The 20,863-nt window shown below is 39.9% G+C and overlaps 1 long non-coding RNA gene across 1 annotated transcript; it reads left to right on the forward strand.

Moving 5' to 3' along the window:
• Window positions 1-12,231: 12,231 nt before the first annotated feature.
• On the forward strand, window positions 12,232-14,642 carry LOC136428104 (uncharacterized). The gene is made up of 2 exons (XR_010754575.1): window positions 12,232-12,570; window positions 13,776-14,642. It is a non-coding gene; the product is annotated as an uncharacterized lncRNA (long non-coding RNA).
• The last annotated feature ends 6,221 nt before the right edge of the window (window positions 14,643-20,863 follow it).

Here is a 20,863-nt window from a genome sequence, read left to right on the forward strand (position 1 = left end):
TATTGCCATGAATCTAAGTGAAGCATGGTAATACTATAACATTTGGCTCGCATCTGAGGCGTCGCAAAAACAACTGAAAGAAATAAGTGCATAATACGTATACGTGTGCGCAGGCTACCTCTACAACACAGCATCAATAGTACATACATATCAACAACGTTTATTCGATACTTTTTGATGTAGGACTATTTCAGCCATAGGCAGTGATAATACACGAGTTCTCTGACCCGTCTGAACAACAGTTGGACATGCATTCTTGTTTTGTTCTGCTCACCTTCTTAACTTGCTTTATCCCTTCCGCGACTTTGCTAACCATCGTTTTCCTTGTGTTCATGTAGTTCCACATCTGTCCATAGACTGTACCTGTGGCTGAATACACAACACAACATTTTTTTTGTCAGTCTGCGCTTCTGCGGCCCATACCATTATACTGCGTTGCCTTCCTGCTTCTCTATACTGTAGCCATTATGACGGACACACAGGCAAACACACATTTAAACAGACACACAGAAATCAAAACCTCCGTAGTAGATGATAACTTACTTTGTTGATCATGGAAGAAGGCGTAGGTGCTACCGCCCTTCGGGATGCCATATTGGATTTTTGTTTGCACGACCAGATCGTCCACGGCTCTTATCGGCTGCTCCAGTCTCCCGACCGTGAGGAAGGCCGTGAGGTTGGCGGAGTAGGTTGATATGACGATGAAGCCGAACAGCCACCAGGCGCCTGCTAAAATACGGTTCGGGGTTGACCTCGGCTGAGGCTCTACACCTGTAGGATATATCGATATGATCACCTTTATTGTACATCATTGCGCTTTTAGACTAGGTACAGAAAACAACCACAAAGATGTAGAGCATAAAGCCCCTGTCACACTTGTGCGTATAAGCCATTCCGTGTGAGTTCCGTGTTGAATTTTGACAACACGCAGTTGTACGCTCAAAATATCCATTTTTTTCCAGTTATGCGCGGCGCACATATAGCGTGTGAATAACGACTTTAACGCATCCAATACGTTTGAGACACGTGTAATTTGCATATGAAGTGCGCAATACTCTTATCCTTGCAGCGAATAGCTGCCCATCAGGTGCGTGTGCTGAGCGCATTCCGAATGCCCACAACGACTGCCGGCCGCATGCCTGGCGCACTTCCGACGACTGCTAATCGAATTACGAGCGTACCCCAGGTTTGAGATGTGGTGAAACGACAGCTGCTACCTGCTTTTCCTTTTATTACAAGTTCAGACTCGACTACAAGAACAACATTGGGCGCCGGCTGAAACGTGGCTCTTCCACCCAGGCTAGCCGTGGCCGTGGCCGTGGCTCGTCTGATTTTGGACCACCCGTTGAGGCGTCTAACACCCCTGATGCTGTAGGTGACCGTGATGGTGGTGTTGGCCATGTTACTGACAGTAAAGACAGTCCCCCGGCCCCATCAGGCGAAGCTGTCCAGTCTCACTCCCCTGGTCACAAACCTGCAAACGAGGGTGGTGAGAAGGAGCATACCTCCGGGTCACCATCAACTCAGGCCTCGTCTACTACCCCCCAAAAGCCACGAGCAAAGAAGACCAGCTACTCCCTAGATGCTGAGGTAGAAAAGGCTTTGGTGGAATGGATCACGGATGTTCGTCGAGCACGCTATGTGAACGATATCCGTTAGCTATCTGTGCGTTTGTCAGACGCTACTGGTACGTGCAATGCGCTGCCCGATCGCAGGACGTATATTCTTATTCGCTATACGGTCGATCATCATGCGTTGTATCTGCGCTGCAAGTGCGCGATGTGGTCGCTGCGCAGAGATCGTGCCGCAAGAGAAGCGTATTACGGCGATTGGAGCGCAAACACAAAGCGCGCTCGTACCTTACTCGACCGATGTCGGACGTGTGAACTGCGTTCTTATAACGTCTGAGCTGCGTCCCAGCGTTCGCACGAAAGTTTTCGGTAGTTACAAAAATATCAGGCGTACTGGGCCGTGACTTGCGTGTGCCTGCGTGCCTAAAACTATCACAAAACGATTGAGAAACGAATTAGGCGCGTATTGGGCGCACGCCGGCGTATGACAAAAATGTTAACACGCAACTCACACGCTCATGTTATACGCACAAGTGTGACAGGGCCTTAAATAATGTCAGGACTTTAGATACTCAATATAAAACTTTTGGTTCTAAAACTACAAAGGTTCTGCTTCTCCTCGTCTCTTGGCGATGTTGAATGTATAGGATGGAATGGGTTTACATGTATTTAAAACAGGATCTGCAAAAGCATATGAAACATATATTTTTGAGTAATAGCTTTAACCCAAACTAGACTGGGGGGGGGGGGCTAAAAGTGCCCGCGCCAACTTTGACATCGCATACCTGCCGAAATACGTATACTAGGAGTACAAAATTTGGTGAATTTTCCTGACATTTAGTTGGCAACAATATTATGATAATAGTATAAGTTTACCTTATTTCGTGTTGCCATGGCAACGGGTTTCTGACAGGCATTTAATGCAAAAATCACTATTTTTTTTTAACAATGATATTTCTTATGTTTTCTTGCTCAACCACACTAGTTTTCTTCCATGTATAGCATCATATGTAATCAGATGTGACTTTCATGATTCAATATTCATAAACTATGCTAATTTGATGACGTCATCGGTCAAAATCCAAGATGGCGGACCATTACACTATTTTAGGTGTGAACAGGCTTTTTCGCCTTCAAAATCGTCACTGCCTGGTATTTTCTTTACCAGAAACATTTAGATAAACGTTTCTAGTCTACTTTTAGTGTTTTGTTGGGTCATAAATGGAATAAAAGTATTTTTGAAAATTTCAAAATGGCCGATCCAAGATGGCGGATCTCAATGGGTCGCTAACAACACGTAACGTAATTTTACGATGTCATTTAGACGTCAACGTAGCTGCCACTAACCTAATGTCTTGGTTTACCTTAAAATCAATAATGCACACTTTGTTTAATACCTTGAGATATTGCGGGAATTCCCTATTTAACCAATAAAATCACATTAATGACGTCATAATTACGTCATATTACGTCATAACATCACCAAAATTCCAGGAATTATAAAACTTGACCTGAACATCACTCCCTACAAAATTGGTGATCATACATCATACCGTTCGGAAGTTATGAGGGGTAGGCCAAATGAGCAACTAATTGCCAACTAGCTGCGAACTAGTTTCCAATATTGTCCCCCTATTAGTCATTAGTCTCTAATAGGTCTCCATCAGTCGCCAAAAAGTGTCATTTATTTTGTAAAAAGGCAGTTTCAAGGTTTGTTTGCCCTAATAAATCTATAAACATATCATCACACATACATGATACAAAACACACAATCAAGTTAAAATGGTATATCGTTCGTGTCAGTTCGTTTAAAGAAGTCTAACGTTATGCTTATATTTCATAATATGTTTATCATGTTATGCCAAGTATCATAAGTCAATATCCTTTTAACACCGTTTATCTTTTTGGCGAAGCTTTAGGAGCGAGCTTAATAGTATATTTTACACCCGTTTTGCAAGAATTCCAAGAATTGTACAGGAACACGTCCGCGCAAACTCCGTGTACGCCCGCCTGTCACTCTATACCTTGTTAGTACGGTCTGACATCCCGACACGCAGGTCGATGACAGATGACTTACTTACGTACGTGGTGTCCGATTCCGTACTAGTATGCACTGTGGTGGGAGCGTGCCAGGGAGTTCTCGAGGCACCGAATCTAGTATTCTAGCTTTGAAAAGGGTTTTCAACCCACCCCAGTTGATCTATTATCACAAGGACTTGCTGAACTCCATGCCTCCCTAAAAAAACCTCTGTGGACACCAAAACATGAAGAGCTCCAAGCATATATAGCATGGCAAAGTTTTTTTTATAACGGATCGATAAAGAACTTGGTTACCGCACGGGCAGTCTACAGTGAACGCTAGCGCTTGACGTGGAGGAGTGCGGTGCCGGAAAAACAACAGTAACACCTCAAAAACACATCGTACAGAGCCAAAACCATCCTAGAAGCCACAGGAAAACAAATTTCTAAACGTCTGGCCTAGATTCTCACTCCACCCATCCAAAAACGGCAGAGAAAGGACACTACACAGGGAGTGTGCTCCGGCCTTTCGATATCTGTCGAGTAACTTATGGTGCCTTTCTCTATCTACTTTGCAGACGCCTTACTGATTTCTAAGTGCTTTTTGAACAAATATCATGGCAGAACTTAGAGTGTTAAGTTGGTTATTTCTTTATAGTGAAGTTAAATCAACCCAGACACCTTCGCCATGGCAATGATTTTTAATTGCCACACTTATTTGATGTGTTTTAGTCCTTTTACATTGCATTGATTTTTGATTCAGTTCAAACACTGCGGTCTCAGCAGGGCTTCATTTGCAAATGCGTCGCATTCAGTCTGCCAAGTCGTCGCCACTTTAAGTCGCCAACTAGTTCCATTCAAATGAGAGGGGGTCTTAAGATCGCATGATCGTTGGAACAATTGAACTAGGGAATGCCAAAATTACTCTCATTAAAATGTGATACTGCAAAAGATGTTGAAGATTATTTTGCATCATTGGTGGAAAGATGATAGGCATTTTAAGTTACCTAATTGGCATTTCAATTTATAGCCTCAGAATCTAGCGGCGTTTTCCAACTGAAGACCTTTTTTAGGTCAACATGACCCATTGCATTGACACGTTATTAGCCATCGAAAAAATGTTGTCTTTCCGGTTTTAGTCATGACAACAACAAAAAGGTTTTTTTTCATTTCGGTCGAAAAATACCTACCGAATAATCAAAATACCGAGGTAACAAGATGCTTGTTTACTAACCCTTTCTCACAAGTGACGCGTATGAAAACCAAGTGCTGTTTCTCAGGTCAAAATCGGCATCATTTTCGCGCCGTGATTGATCCACGAGATTCAACTTGACTCTGACGCGACTTAGGAGATTCAGCTCAACCGCTACCACGACGATGGAGGCCACGACACCGATCCAAACCGTCATTTTGAACGGTAGGATGAACGCAAGCAGCTCTCGCATGCCTTCCTTGGGCCTGGAAGAGAAAAAAAAAGAAGAACAAATATAGCGATAGTTATAGTAATAGTCATACTTGGGTAGCACCGTATATTGTGTAACAGTGGCTGTGTACATATAGAATCGTTGTATTCCGTATAGCCCAAGGTCGCGGCCCTCCCGCGGGTTGGATAGCCGCACGGCCGAAGGCCGGTGGGCGATGCGACCCGCGAAAGTGCCAGGACCGAGGGTAATGTGGAATACGCCGTGTTGTATTTCATCTATGTCATACCCACCCCCCAAAAACACATTTTAATGCGAAATGCGCCTGAAGTTCAGAGAGTTTTGTACCCTCAAAAAAAATTGTAACAACATCGATTCCAACCTCCGAATCCGGTATTCAAATTTTAGACAGCGGGCAATCGGCGCACTCGAAATACATTCTGAATATTCTATGGAAAATTAAAGATGGCGGACCCAAAATGATGGATATCTAAAAGATATATGACTTCATTTATGAAGTCATTTTGACCTCAGTGCTGTTGATATTGACAACAAAAGTCTTAGCAGACAGTGATATACTGTTTACCATTTCCTCTAAGAAATAAGCTACAGAACCTCCCAGTCGGTCACTCTGACCGCCTCATGTCTCTTCGGCATTTCCGTAAAGAATTACTGCATGCAGGGATCTGAAGGTGAGGGCCTCAAAAGTGCCCCCCCCCCGCCTCGTCCCAGGATGACCAAAAAGCCCGGTACGAATCGCGTTAAGGCGTGCATAAACATTGAATTTCAGTTATATAAAGCTGTTTTCTTTAATGCTGTTGTTTAAACAATTGTCAGCGGCCTAAACTTACACTTTATCCCTCATCCGACCGTATGGGATCCGTTTGGACCCAAGGCGTATATTTGTATGTGCCATGTCAACATTTTTAATCGGAGAAAAAATATTTCCATTACTTTGTTTGTCTACATTTCTTGCAACTTTTAAGACTGAGATTATCCCATTTGTAGTATGAGTTATCCTCTAAAGTTTGTGTGTGATCCGGTGGGGTCCAAATTGACCCCCTGATGATATTGCATTGTATATTACAGAATATCAAAAAAGAATTCCGATCCAAAAGCAGACATTTCTCACACTTAAACGAAGTCAGAATTTACCAGTGGATTAATAGAAAAAACAGCAATCACAAAAAAGGAAACGTTCTATGTGAAGAAAATTAACAATCGTATACAATGTCATTTAGGTGGCAGACTATGACACATGATTTAATAATAAATAAAAATGTTTTCAGTTATATATTCTAACTTTCTTAACATGTTCATGCTATAAGTATGGTTTTATAATCGTTTCTATTGTTTCGTAAAGTAATAAAACACCTATACTGTTATACTGTTGAAATAAGGGGAGTAACATTGATTTGTAGAGGAAAATGCGGGTTCTTCTCAATGTTTGCATAAATTATGATAATGAGCTATTGTTATTGACACCAGAACTTGTCATAATTCCCATAATGGATTATTGAAACAGTATATGCATACTGATTACAAAAAGAACCACCAGAAATATGTTTTTTTAGCAAAAGAGAACGGGGTTCGGTTGGACCCGATGCGGCCAGATTCGTCACAAAATGTATCGGTCGGATTATAGATTATGTTAGTGAATATAGTTTTTTTTTTCATTGGTCGACTACATCGACTTTACGACATTTGTGCAATGTGTAGGTTTCAGAAAGTATACAACAACTGGCATGCCTTTGAGGTGAAGGAAAAATTCATATCATTTTACATTTTGATGTACTAAATTTTGTCTCATTTAGAAAGGGATATTGCTCACTTTTTCATTATCAAGCCAGTCCCATAGTCCATGTACTGGGATGTAAAGTCGACAACTTTCTCCCGTTTGGAACTGATGGTCATTGCAGCTAGAGCGATGTCAGCGCGCTGTCAGGTGAAGAGAAAAGCGTAGTCAGGAAATCTGTCAGCTGTAAATAATATTAAAACTGACCAAAAAACTACATCGTGGCTAACATAACATCGGAACAGCACTGGACAAGCAAGGAACTCTACGCTGGTCTCCCAAAAGTGTCAGACAAGAAACAGGTCAGATGTTTAAAGTTTGCCGGACACAACCTTAGAAACAGCAAGGAAATAGTCTCCGACTTAGTGCTATGTTCTCCAGCAAAATGGGAGAAGAAGACAAGGAAGACCACCCCAAACATACTTAGATGTACTAAAAAGAGAGACTAGTCGTAGTATACAGGCTGATGGCATTGGGAAGGCTATGAAGGACAAAATTTCTGGGCGGCCATGGTGGTTCGGGTGACAAATGGAGAATGGCTAACTTCATAATACCCATTTATAACAGAAAAAGTTTGACAGTTTGCCTTGCACTGTTTCCAAAGAAGAAATCAAACCCCAAAGGGCTAGTTTGTATTCCGCCGTAGTTCTTATAGAATAGTCGCTGCACTGGCATGGGTTCTGAACTGGCTGCTATGTTCACGGTGACGTCATCGGCAGTCATAATTGTATTATCTTGCAACAAAAACATATATTCTAAAAAATGATTTTTTTAAGGTGTGATGTTCGGTAACAATCAATCGGTGTTTGTTTGGCGCGTACTTTCATACGGAGTAAGAATACTATTAGTTGTTAAACATTATCAGAAAATGCTGTAGTATTTTAGGTGACATAAAACTTTAATTCAACTCAAGATAATACAGCGTTGGAGCGTCGTGTTGTCGTAACGGACAGGGTATTTTGCCCTGAGGTCTTGGGTTCGAATGTCTAACATGCCACTGATGACTTGTGACTTTGTAAAATTTTCCTTACATGACTTTCCTCACTTCACCAAGGTGTAAACGTGGGTACGTAACTTCGGTTGGAAAGGTAATAATTGAAAAAAATTCAATTTGTTTCGTTTCAATGCATCCTCATACAAGGGGCCACCGGCTATACGTCACCGTCTGAAATGACGAATGCAGTCCCTTATAACATGTCCAAGCTTGAGTCGACCCCAATGATCAAACCCGGGCCCTAGGATCCACGGAATTTGATCCAGATGGCGAATCAGCGGGGTTGCGTTCAGGCTTGCGCCACGGAACATGAAACCTTTACTTCAAATTTATAATACGAAATGTCAAAAGTAGATCTCTTACCCCGGAGACGAGCTCCCCCACCATACCGGACCACGTCCCGTCATCTTTCTCCGCTCCGTACTGGCCGTCCTCCGGCTCGTACAGTTCATAGGTAAAGTCTAGTTGTTCCGCTAGGGCGTTGATAAGATCAATACAGAACCCTACGTACCGATAACCCCCTGACTCGCTCTTCTCTTTCATTGTGAAAGGAGCCTCCTGCAGTAGAGAGAATTGAAGAAAGACTGATTGCAGCTGCGGAGTATGGAGACCACTGTGGCAGCAGAACACAGTGGACATCGTTCTCATTTAAAGCCATCGGTATCTTACCCAGGGCAAGTCGTAAAGGAAGTGTTCCTACTGTGACTTGTCCAGCGGCTTGAATGGTGGATTGACCCCATAACCACATAAATTCATAAAAAACAGCTATCCCAGAACAATGGGCAAGGACAGATTACCATAATACTGGTAAAGAAATTCAAAAACCTGTACTGGTTTTAGGAACATTATCAAACCATGCAGAATGGCTCAGGTAACTGTAAGAAAGTTACATAATCCAAGGAGGTTTCAATCAGATAAGATCCTTTGGATAATCCAGATAATACAGATTAATTCTACAACTTTCAGGTTTTGGAAAATCAACCTTGTTCAAATTTTCAAATCAACCCTGACAATGTACTGTCAGAGTATCTAACTGTATCTACATTTCCAACTTGAAAATGTCTTTCCCACATTGACTTTAGTAATTGTGTGTCTAGAAATATGACTTGTAATTTTGCCGTCTACTAGTAGTCTAAGAAACCAGTATAGACTAGGGCTCTGTAGAACTGTACACAAAACTGCCAGTCACTGTCTCAAACTAAATCACAAGCCATTGTTGTCATTACTTTATTTCTGGGCTAAGTGTCCTTGATGTGTAGCCAAACTTTAATTTCTTTTATCTGTTGTTATTTCAAACATAAGTTGAATAATAAGTTGTATTTGGTAAACTGTCTCAGGCAGGACTCCACTGATGTGCGCTGCACGGTTGCCAGTAGCATACTGAAGCCTATAGTTTACATTATCCAGCCTTTATATCTGGGGTCTTTAAATGTACACATTTTTAAAATTTCCGTTACCGTTTGATGTAAGACGTTCCTGACATTAAGATTTGCCACATATAAGATGCCAAACTGTCGTTTCTATGACGACTTAAAACTTTTATAGCTTTTAACAAAGACAGTTTATTACCTTATATGTGGCATATTTTAATGTCAAAGAACGTCTCACTTCAAACGGTAACAGAATTCGAAGTTACATAATGGGTACATTTAAGTGAGAACGAGCGTGGATCGGACTAGTACTAATAGTCCTGCAGGGCGATGATCAAGGTAATAAACTAATTCAACATCATCTGTTCTTTCATAAATATTCACATGTACATAGAAACTACACTTTACAATACTGATACTGAAGCTTCTGATGTTGATATCATTAAAAAAAGGTTTGTTTTCAAAAACACAAATTGGAGTTAGATAATTTTACCTACCAGTACAGTCACAACTCGGAAATGTTCCTTGCCACCTAGGTCAAATGACGTATTCGATCCAAATTTGGAAGAGGTTTGCCCTTCCATTCGCGATGTCACTGGAAGCGCTGTTGTGGCTTGCGGGGAAAAAGAAAGAAAGATACAACAGTAAGTTTATAAAGGTTAGACATATACAGGTATTACAGCATTTGAGTAAAATTCAATCTCTACAAAGGGATAAGATTAGGAGATAACTTCCGGGCGTTTTTAGTATCCATCACTCTTCTTCAGCGTCACTAGAATAAAATAACGAATCAATACTGGTACAAGTTTGCTATGGTGTTGTCTTACCATAGAAACGATACCTACATGATTTACATTTAAATGACATTTGCATACGATCCCTAGGAGTTAGTGACTTTTACATATTCAAACAAGTTAGATGCACTAGTATTGATTCGTTCTGCCAGTTAATTCAAGTGACACTGAAGAAGAGTGATGGATGTCACTCGAAACGTCCTGAAGTAATATTCAGATCTTATCCAGTTGTAGAGATTTAATTTCATCGAATAAACAGCAGCGTCGTCGGTGCAACAGCAGCGTCGTCGGTGCAAAACATGCTGCCACTAGCTTACAGCTTAAGAATAAGTAAAAGATTATGTTTCCAGAATGAATATCTGGATTTGCGCTTATGTATTGTACAATATGGCTAATAGAAACTTTGTGAGCCCTGCAGTACGAATAACACTTTAAACGCCGCCACTGTTACACCCATTGCGCAAAATGCCCAATTGTAATCAACGTACCCTAATTAGCGGAAATGGGTGATAAGTGTCAAACCTGTGTTTACTGTATGATCGACATGCTTAGTCGTTATCATCTTTAACATCCATGCAGTAAAGAATTGTATATGTAGGGATGTGATGTAACTGATGTCAATTTGTATCTATTGTGAAAATTGGTGCGTCAGAACTAGAACGGCATAAGTTGCAAATGACGGAAGAGCCCTGAACTATGGCGGACGTATCTAAAACAAGAGAGGACTTGAATTTGGGGTATATTAAAAAAATATAGAAGACTTTTTAATTTTAAGTTCAGCCTCCTTTAATTGTTCAATACAAACCGCATCTTGTCCTTGTTTTCTCCTTTTATTAGAGAACGTTTCCAGGCCAGAAACAATCAATTTTGTCTGTTTTGGATTACGGCATGTCCAGACATTCCAACACCGGTATCAATTAAGTCACTGTATAAAGAAGAAGAGTATTTATCCATTAGCAACATCAAACACAGAGTTGCTACTACTAAACTCCGGGTTAGCTGTCATAGATTACATGTCGAAACAGGAAGGCACAACCGCACGCCTCTACAACATAGACTTTGTCAACATTGTAATTTAAATCGAGTAGAAGATGAGCAACATTACGTCCTAGATTGTAAATTATACGATAGCGAAAGAAGTGTACTTTTTAACTTTATCAAAGAAAAATTCCCATATTTCGAACATCTTAATGCAACAGACGAATTCATATTTTTATTACGCCTGGATAATCCTTGTATAAGAAATATTGTCTGTACATACATTTACAAATGTACAAAGAAGCGAGAAAAAGTCAACGCAACTGGACTAGCTTAGTGTAATAATACGTTTGTCTACTCTGTATGTTTACAGCTTGTATTGTTGTATTTATGTCCTTGTATGTTCCATGTGTTAAGTTAGACGACCTGTACCTAGCCCCTCGAGGCATGAATGCACAATAAAGGCCTTTCATTCATTCATTCATTCATTCATTCATTAATAGTTGCATACATTATCCTGTTTTACTATCAAGTGTTAATGACCCGCCCCGATGTATATGTGGTGTCATAACGCCTGGTCATGTGCTATAACCACCTCATAAAACCACCGAGTGAGCTTTATTGATTCGATTATTGAACTCTAAATACATGTCAACGTCCTCAGCATAGCTTAATTGCGCACTTTAGAAATGTGTAGTACATATAACAAAATCTCACTTAAAGCAACTAGTACTATACAATTACAATGGGAAAGAAAAAGTCGTGTACAATTACAACACTTATCTTACAGAATTACATCCTACGTATGTGTATAACTACACCAGAAATACAGTCTGATAGATGAAATAAGAGATACAAGATAAAAACTTATCATACAAGGAATTAAAGAAACGAAATACAGGAATTCTCACCGTACAAGCAATTAGAGAAGAAACACGGTTTATCAACATGCTGTAAACTAGGTGAGTCGACATTGGAAGATGAATGTATCTCATTGATGAGTTAAGTATGGAACGGGGCTGTTTTTATGGCGGTTTATTTTTGCCAATGGATTACAAGTTGGTGGGCACCTTTTAGATTTCTAGCGTGAATTTCCCAACGGTTGGGGGTAATCAACTCCTGAAAGTAGGATTACTAAGTAGAGATTTTGCGAAACGATGGCTTAGGTTTTTCCTCCTGTTCTCTAAGGTGGGGAGGCATGAATTTGTTAAAACATTTATGCCAAGTTTCATGATTTCACCATAATTTGAACAATTTTTGCACCAATCGCCTAGGCTATAGGGCTTTGTTATACCACGTGTATTTTGGGGCCGAGAATAATCGTTAGGGCACGTGCACGTTTTTCTATTCGCTCGATCTTCATGGAATGTTGCGCCGTGATACTCGGGCTCTAGACTGGTACAGCATACTCTAAAGTGGGCCGTATGTAGCCTTGGTAAAATTCACGGAGGTCTAAGATTGGTAGTCCAAACCGTTTTAATTCTTCTTGCAAAAAAAGTCGTGAGTTTGCCTTTTGTGTAATGATGTCAACATGTTTATCCCAACTCAGGTCACGGGAGTGCCATAGGCCACGTATGCGTGCTGTTTCGGTGTATTCTAGGGGCGTATTCTTAAGTGAACTTGCTGCGGTGGGTGGCAGTCTTTCATAACCGAAATCAATAATTACCTGCATTTTTGACCGTTTAGCTCATTCATTGGAGAGAAAAGACGTAGAGAAAAAAGCAATTTATTTGCCCTGGAGTAGTCACCTCTAAGTCGCGAACAATTGCCGTCGTTTAATGATGCTGTGTTACCATACCTAAAGAAATTGAAAGTACGAATACAAAGTTGTACAAGTCATTGTAACCATGGGCGCCTTCCGGTGCGTAATCAAATATAGGTTTGATCTGTAAACATCGGGAAAATATTCAACATATACACAATTTACATAGGAATATTTTGTCAAATCACATGACTTTAGATCTTGTGTAAGTGCAAATCACATCAATTTTACATGTCAAAATTTGTGAGGTGATGTCAATTTTTTCATATTTTGTATTTTCGTGAACATTACACAAACTTTATATTTATCGGCATGTCGGCTGTCTTCACAATTTTTTTTTTACATTTTGTAGCCGAACGCATTTCACATAACTCTAAAATGAAGTTTAGTTTATAAGTTTATAAGATTTAATTCAATTTAACATTATTTCACATTTTCATTGAAAACATGCTTTACATAAAAATCACATAGGTATAGTTGGTGAAAAAAATGCACGGGCAGTCACATAATTTCACATTATCGGTCAACGTACAGCCAGCGTCACATTTAGATAACATGTTTTTATATTTCAAATTTGGTTCTTCTGTACCATTTAAGAAAAATGTGATGATAAAACTAAACAAAGCATAAAGCTCAGGTAGTTGCAGTATTACGCTTCAGAAATGTGACATGGATGTTATGATTATTTTAAGTCATTATCTGTCAACTTATGTGATAAAATATAATGCGTTAGGATCTCAAATGTTTCACAACTCAACTCAGCTCAACATTATATCACATTTCCCTCGTCATTATTTCTATATTTATGCACCTGATTTTAAAATGGGGTGGTTAAAAGTAAATGAAAGGACCAGAAACAGATTTTTAGAGAATAACACGAAAGCGAATCGGACAACTGCAAACCTTCGTAATAGTAACAAAGTGCACATTTAGTTGTTGCCTGGAAAGCTAAGATTGCGGTCAAATGTTCCTACATAACGCCACCAACCCAGTCTTACATTGACGTCTGAACTATCTGCCATATGTTGTGGACTAAAATTGTACTTGTTGTTTGTTTGTATTGCATACCAGGTAAACCGCCACATGCTGTAACACACCAGATCTATTCGATCCAGTCATACTGGGATGGACCCCTACTCTTCATGATAATGGTGGTGTGTCTGTCCTAAAACATAAGCTCCCCGTTTATAGTCTTCAACTTCTGAAATAGCTTAAAAACTACATCTTGTCTGGATACTTTGTCATTATGATAAAACGCTTACACCATATCTTTGGTTTTCACTTGAGATTAAATTTGTATCTGTATCTGTATAGCCGGTATAACCGCCCTTCGGCGTAACACGCCAGCTTCGCAATTGTGCTATGTATTTGTTTTTATTCAATTGGTATGAGCTAATTACATATCGTTCAATTCCATTTTCATTGATACATGAATGGAGAGATGGAAGCATCGATAACTTAATTTTTTCGAGTATTTTACTAACATGTCATTTCACGCCACTGGATTTTAAAACCACTCTCACCTACATGCTATTTTTAATCTTAGAGGCACCATTCAGTTATAATGAAATACATTTTATCTGTGAATGTCCCAATTTGAAGCCGAAAGAAACAGATTATTCACGAAAGTATCTAAAATCTCTGAAAGCTTTCCTATATTAAGAAATACTCATATTCCTTTTGAAATCATCCAACCCACTCATAATCGAAAGTGTTGAGCATTTTATTTTCCACAGCTTTCAAAGAAGAAATCAAACCCCGCATCAGTACCGTACATATAGAAACTCATTATAGACTAGCAATATAGTATGATCTTGTATCACATTGATGCCTTATACTAGTATTTTACTTTGTGTTTGTACCTCGACATTGTTGTCAACATTAGCCTACGGGCATGAATTTGCAATAAACTTACTATAATGGCGGTAGACCATTTTATATTGATGTGTGTCAACTTAGTTAATGCTTAGGAGCTTGGATTTGTCAGGAAGTTGAATTTTATTAAGCAGGTATTATTGGTCTATTGTACCGAGGTCCCCGAGGCATGATGTTATTCATCACGAAGCGTTTCAGAAGTACATACTTGTGTACATCGCAATGTGGACAGTTATATTACAACGACAACAGTCTCAGACGCCATTGCGTAACAAGGCGCTCTGCCCTAGCACACAGAATAATTATCACTTTACTGTGCGCATAGTTATCCCCTACCTTCACCGCCCATAGCACTAGTTCAAACCTACCCACATATTGATGTTCTTTTCAAATGTATCAAGGAAAAATTATTATACTTTGATTATGAGAGCAAAGTATAAATTCATATTTTTGTTGCTTCTAGACCACCCTTGTGTAAGAAACATGATCTGATCATACATCTACACATGTACAAAGAAGCGAGAAGATGTTGACTCCACTCGATTAGCTTAGCTTATCACTTTCGTCTACCCTGTAGTATATATATATTTTACGGGGTATGTATGTCACTTAATGTTAGTTAGGCTTATGTTAGACGACCTGTATCTAGCCCCTCGGGGCACAAATGTATAATAAAGGTCTTCATTCTATCATTTATTATATTTTAGGCTTATCAAGCCAACCTAAAAAGAACGCAATAACTGGATGCACAAATGGTGTATAACATCGACGATCAACTTTTTATGTAGCCGAAGCGGCCACCATGAAATGATTCTTGTCGGCTATTCCTCCCCTTTGTATCAGGCTGTTCCACAAATATGACATAACATGAATTATTTTCCATACAACCCACTTATGCCATCACACATAAACACACGAACACACACACACACAATCTTACCTGCCCAGACAGACCAACACGTCCAGATCCCTATAGCTAGTAGAACCCACTTGTTGTACCAGCGCATCTTGTAGTAGTAACGGACTGCTAAACGAAGTCTATCTCCGCCAAAAAGTTGTCCTCAATATCACGTTTCGCTGATTTGGTGCCGAGCTTGGAACTTTTGATACGTTACGTTCTGCAATTACGACGATATATAGCGAAGGAAAGCAGCGTTGTACCAACACCGAGCATTCTCCCTCTGCTTGAAAATCCAATCATTCGTAATCGTTGACCCACCAATCGTCTACCTGCTTACATCGTGTTTGCATCGCATTAGCCTTTGTGTACCGGGATGATGGTGCTATTTCCAGCCCACTACATGCCCAGATTATGCCCCGGCAATATAATATTATAATGACATTAAAATGACCAAAGTTCCTAAATATGAGAAAGTAGGGCGATGATTGCTGTAGCTTCACCGCCCACAGACCCTCCTGCTATTATGCAATCATTTGCGCTAATAAAAGAGGAAAAAAGGAAAGTGATCCCGAACCAGTTCAGCTCAAATGAACTCAATGAACAGATGAGCTAATCTTCCACCGGTCGTGACAGGAAGACAGACGCTTTATACAGTATTTACAGGTTCATTGTACCGGGGAAATTCCCCTAGCTCTTTTCGACAAGCACAATGAACGGTGGACCACGGCTTAGCGTCCCGTCCTAAGGACTACGACCCTTTCCGGTAGCGTGCATGTCGGGTGAATGACGAAGCCGGGATCGAACCCTGGTTTTCTCGTTCCAGAGACAAGATGGCTAACCACTGGACTACGCACGCTTACCTAATATGATACCATCCAGCGTGCGTCTCTCTCTCTCTCTCTCTCTCTCTCTCTCTCTCTCTCTCTCTCTCAAAAGCTGCATGTCAGGAACGAAAATGTGGCGACTTACGAATTTTCTAGACTAGACAAAGGCAAATCAGATAAAGAACTAATAAACTCTACTACGTTTGATAAACGACATCTTTTTCTTTCCATTGGTTAGATAAAGCACATGGTCATCACAACCTTTACCCGGGTATTTATACAAATCACGAACATAATCCGTGTTTTTTGTGTAAATGGAGCATTAGGTAATCATTTGCTGTTCAGTTTTGGTAAGAAAACACGAAGAATATGTCAATAAATCAAGGGATCTTGTGCCACAGCCAGGGCTTGGTCTTGTCCCGGTAGAACAGATTTATCTCTCATCCTGCTGTCATCGCGACAGCTGTTACAGTAGGTGACGCAAGGGTCCAGAATGCCCTGGACGTAGCGTACGTACGCGATGAGGTTTAACCTTATTGTTGTACTTCTTCATAAGGCCACAGCAAGTAAATGTAATGGATGACATCTGCGCGCGCATTGATTTTTACCTGATTTTGAAACGAACAAAACAAGATTTTTTCTTTTACCTCGGCAATGGCCAATATACCGAAGATGTGGAAATATGACGCAAACGTCTCTCGGTTCTATTACAAAAACATTACCGATGCCGTGATAAGACGTTTGTACATGTGGAAATTGCTGTATTACGATTGCTCCTCGTCACCAACTAACAGGAAGACACAGTTCAGCACTCATACCAAACTTGTAATTGGAATTGTAGTCTGTAATATCTGTGCTATCATTATCAACAACGTGTAATCTGATGTGTTATCTGAATCCCACTGCCTTTTTGTATTTAGACGTATCGGTCTGATAAGGGGGTGGGTTTCAGAAAATGGCAAGGTTTCCCGTTCCAAGCTCAAGGGACGTTCAAGAAAAAACATCATTGTTTGACCGAGGCCAAACCTCATAGGTGTAGTGCTATAAATACAGTGTACAACACGTATTCCGTATCGCCCGAGGTACCGGCCCGACCGCGGGTCGTATCGCGGGAGGGCTGGGACCGAGGGAGATGCGGAATGTACCGTGTTGTATTTTATTTATGTCATACCAACCCGATAAAACACACATTTCAATGCAAAATGCGCCTGAAGTTGAAAGAGTTTTGTGTCATCGAACAAAGAAATTGTAACAACATTGATTCCAACCTCCGAATCCGGCGTTCGAATTTTCGACAGCTGCTCAACAGGCGCACTCGAAAGGCATTTTAAATATTCTATGGAAGCTCTTGTGATACAACTTAGAACCCTCTGTGATACGGAAAATTATCCGGAACTTAAATAGGCAACGTACTGTCAAAAGAAATGTGATGTTTCGATATGAATTTTTGATGTGAATCGGTTATATACATGGTCTCTCTTGTAGACAATTAATGAGTAATAGATGTAGACTGGTTTATGTCCATTGTATATGTAAGGATTCTAATGGATAAAGACGAGCTGAAAGTTCCAAAAAGGTACTTACAAAGTGGTTTATACAACGCTAAAGATGTCTGTATTGCGTGCGTAGCAAATATCTGTTGAGAATAAAGAAAGCAGAATCTAATCAAAAGAATACATATGTAAAATATTTCAAGTTAAAAGTTACACCGCATTAAAACAACAAACATCATTAGTTTGTTAATCGATCGTATCTTTTAGTCGTATCTTTGTCAGTATTCTCAAAACAAATCGCATTGGAAAGAAAAGTGACCCTTGCTCTACCCGCCCGATACTCGTCCGTCTGAAAAAACACAATGATAAGCTTGACATAATAAAAAAATCGCACATATTAAGAAATCAAAACATATTGGTAGACCAGCCAAAAATATCGTATGAAGTTCCTGAATTAGAACAAGTTCTCCTAAACTACTACAAAATTTTACTCCGTGTTCCCAGAAGTTCAACTAACGCCGCCGTAAGAGGAGAACTAGGTGCGTTCCCTTTATACATTGACACCCAAACCCACCTTATCAAATATTGGCTCAGACTTAACAACTTGCCTAATGACAGAATCGTGAAAAAAGCTTATGATGTAGCCGTTGAAGAAGATCAAGATTGGGCTGTTCATTTCCAAGATATGTTATCTAGACATGGTTTCCGAAATATCTGGCTCAATCCTAATGTTGATGCCAAATATTTCGGAAACTTATTCAAGGAACGCATGAAGGACACATTCCTCTCTGATTGGAGACAAAAAATAAACAGTAATAATAAACTTAAAGTGTACTCTAAAATCAAAACTCAATTTAGTATAGAAAACTACCTATTGTCTATCCAAAACAAAAATTTTGTGACCAACATAACCAAACTGAGAATAAGTGCACATTGCCTGGAAATTGAAAAAGGTCGCCATCGCAATATATCGGCAGACCAGAGACGTTGTCCTTCATGCCAAGATAGTATTGAAGACGAGTACCACTTTCTTATAACATGTCCTACATATAATGCTGAAAGACAAGTGCTTATGCAATCAATTACATGTAAGTCAAATATTACCCTACCTTACACAGATAGCGATACATCTAATGTACTTATGTCATGTCCAGATTCCATATCTATCCACCTAGGCCAATATATCTACCACGCTATGCAAAAACGAAACTGTACCATTCCTGAATGAGAATTGACAAATGTAAAGTCGCAAATTAGACTAGAAACACGCAACACAATGTTTGTAATTTAGATATAGCTCCACGTTGTAATTAAAGTAGATTGCATTTGATGTAGCGTTATAGTAATTAGAAATTTCCTTAGATTAAAATTAGCCTAGAAAAACAACCCTTAGTCTGTATTAGTTCCGTGTTGCAATGGCCATAGATCACACTAGATATAGTATTATAGTAAGTAGTATATTCTTATACATGTGTAGAACTAGATTGTTACCTATGTTGTCTGTAATTTGCCATACATTGTCACTAATGCAATAGTTGTGCAATAAATCATTCATTCATTCATTCATTCATGCACAGAAAAGAAAGTGTTCTGGTTCTGCTGATAATATTTATCTAACTAGAAAGGCAACATTTGCGAGCAAATACAGCATGTTTAGCCATACTCCTCGCCATGCAAAAAATGGACTTTTTCATAATCATTCCAGCTCAAAATTGAAAGAAATAATTAAAGAATCCTCCCCTTGCAAGAATGGGATATTCCGTGCCATTTCCATGTAAACCAGTCGAAAAATATCCGCTGAAAATTACACTCTTGCGCATAATCAACCCAGTTCAAAATTGAATTAAAAAAGATCAACCCCATGGAAGAATGAAGTTTTCCATAGTATACATATGAAGATTTTACAGGAGACGAAGGAAATGACCAAAAACAACATATTTGAGTCAATTCAAAGTCACCGAGAGGGTTTTAATATAATATTTGTAATATGTTTGAACTATTTTGATTAAAAGAATGTCTAAGTCACAATATTTCTAAAGTGTTCAAACAATTAGAATTGAAACTTATAACATGTTTGAACTTATTTCACATACGTTGGAAACATTTCGAACGTAACTACACAAAAATCTCTTTATTTAGAACAGTTTCAAACCATCTATCCAAATGTTTCAATGTTCGAACAATTTGTAACAAAAGATTTTCACAATTGCCCTCATAAACGAAGGTGCTAAGTCCTCCTGTGTGTTTCTGCCTATTTTCGGTGGCCGCGCTAGACCACCAGCGGATTTGTTTTGACGGAGCGTCACCCGCGCGCGACGATGTACACTGTTCGGCACCGCTAATATCCGGCATTTTCCCGCTCCAAAACACTCCACAAGACCCACGTTTTTTGGGTTTTGCTAGCCTCTACCAGGCTCCGCCGGATGGCTGGAAAAATAGTAGAAATTGGCCGTAATAGAGTGAATAGTGTGCCAAGGGAGTTAGCTACTCCCTCCGTAGCTAACTCCCTTGGCACACTATTCACTCTATTACGGCCAATTTCTACTATTTTTCCAGCCATCCGGCGGAGCCTGGTAGAGGCTAGGGTTTTGCCTCTTGTGCAACACGATTCGATTTGCATTACTAACGGGACGAAAATGATAGAAAAAATTCACCCCGTCCCGGCGTCCGTCCCAAAAACATGAACGACATGAAAATATATTTTCTTACAGATTCAATCACGAAAATCAACAGCATGGGATTCCAAATTTTCGCAACGGCCGACCATTTATCATGGTTGAACTTCCTTCCAAGGCGTGCGATAGATAAACATTCCCGGCACATAATAGTCACTAGTACCAGACTAACGCAAAAACGCATGTCCCCAGTGAGACCATGTGTTTTGCGCGGCATGCCCCGAATCCGTCTACCATTGCTGAATGTAGCCCGATTCATAGAGGTCTATTTTGTAAGCATTATTTCATGTACCCCTCAGCGTGAGAATTCCTTGTGCAACACTTCGCTACATCAAGGAGGTTCTATATAACCTCCTTGGCTACATTATATGTTTAAGTTTCCCCGGCCCCG

Source organism: Branchiostoma lanceolatum, chromosome 1 (genome assembly GCF_035083965.1).
Source record: "Branchiostoma lanceolatum isolate klBraLanc5 chromosome 1, klBraLanc5.hap2, whole genome shotgun sequence".
NCBI lineage: Eukaryota > Metazoa > Chordata > Leptocardii > Amphioxiformes > Branchiostomatidae > Branchiostoma > Branchiostoma lanceolatum.